Raw genomic sequence first — 1,920 nt, forward strand, 5'->3', positions numbered from 1 at the left:
AAAAAAAAAAGAGAAGAGGATAGAGAAAGATAGCAAGTGAACAATAGAGGGGATGTTAGTGAGAAACAGATATGGTTTATTATCTGTTGAAGATGACGTGTATAGTATTCTCAACTGGACTGGTCTGGGAAGTATTTCATGATGGGTGAAGTCTTTTAACAAGCAAAATGAGAAATAGTGATTGACTGTTTTAAAAAATTATAATAATAATAATTATTGGGAAATGCATGGAAAAGACTTTGAATGATAAAGCGGGGAGATCGATGCCTCTGTATTGACTGACATGCATGGCATTCCCTTTTGAAAAAGCAATGGAAGTCAATGTAAAGTTATATGTAATCCAATGTAATATAAAGAAGATTATGATGATAATAAATAAAAAAAAAATTAAAAAAAAAAAAAGAAATTCTGAAAGGAGTACTATACCAAGAAAACTAAAAAGAGACAGACAGCAACAAGAGAACAAAAAACAACCAAGAATATGGCCAACTTAATGTTAGGGACAAGTCTGGAAGTATTGATAATAACACTGAATGTTAATGGATTAAATTCTCCTATCAAGAGGCACAGACTGGAGGGGAACCAGCAGTTAGCGTAATGGCTATGTCGCTGGACTCCCACGTAGTCGACCGTGGTTCACGTCCCAGACTCGGTGGCTTAAAACTCATGCCGGGCGCCTGTGCGTGCGTGCCCAAGATCCCGAGAGGAGAATGGAGGAGAAGGGATTACGGCGTGACCATCCCCCCTGGGGGGGGTGATTTCTCGCTTTCTGTCTCTATGTCTCTCTCTGTCTGGCGAGCGCATGTGCCCTATAGTGAAAATCTCTCCAAAAAAAAAAAAAAGGCACAGACTGGAGGATTGGACTAAAAATCAGAAATCCTCCATCTGCTGCCTTATAAGAAACCCATTTCATAGATAAAAACACACATAGACTAAAAGTGAAGGGCTGGAAAAAGGTATTTCATGCAAATGGAAACCAGAAAAGAGTGGGAGTCGCTATACTGATTTTGGACAAAATAGACTTTAGGACAAAAACCGTAAGAAGAGATATAATGCTTATAAATATCTATGCACCAAACCTAGGAGCACCCAAATGTAAAGGAAAGATTGCAAGATCTAAAAGGATAGACTGTAACACAATAATTGTTGGAGATCTTAACATCCCATTATCTCCTTTAGACAGGTCGACAAGACAAAAAATAAGCAGAGATGCACGACCTAAATTATACCATAAATTAGATGGACTTGATAGATGTCTATAGAGCTTCACACCTAAAAAACACAAAATACGCATTTTTCTCAGCTTCACGTGGTACTTTCTCAAAGACTGACCACACGATAGGGCACAAAACCAGCCTTAACCAATTCAAAGGCACAGAAACTATTCCAGCATCTTCTCTGACCATGATGGAGTTAAACTTGATAATAATCTCAGGAAAAACCCTGAAAACGACACAAATACATGGAAACTAAATAACATACCTTCTGAATGACTTCATTACTACTGAAGAGATTAAGACTGAAATTTAAAAATTCATGGAAACAAATGATAATGAATACACAAGTTTCCATAATTTATGGGACATGACAAAAGCAGTCATAAGAGTGAAGTTCATAGCAATCAGTGCACATAAAAAAAGATGGAAAGGTGGCAAAAGGACAACCTAACATCATGTCTCAGGGAATTGGAAAAACAACAAATACAAAAAAAATCCAAAAAATGCGGCTCCATGGCTCCTGCGATCTAGCCATTTGGGCAGAAAGGAAGATGTCCCACTGATAACTGGGCCTCCAGCATCCAAAACTCGCGTGAACAGCCCTTCTTCAAGAGACAGACAGCTCCATGGCTCCTGCGATCTAGTCATTTGGGCAGAAAGGAAGATGTCCCACTGATAACTGGGCCTCCAGCATCCAAAACTC

The sequence above is a fragment of the Tupaia chinensis genome, unplaced genomic scaffold (genome assembly GCF_000334495.1).
Source record: "Tupaia chinensis unplaced genomic scaffold, TupChi_1.0 Scaffold000548_1, whole genome shotgun sequence".
Lineage (NCBI taxonomy): Eukaryota > Metazoa > Chordata > Mammalia > Scandentia > Tupaiidae > Tupaia > Tupaia belangeri.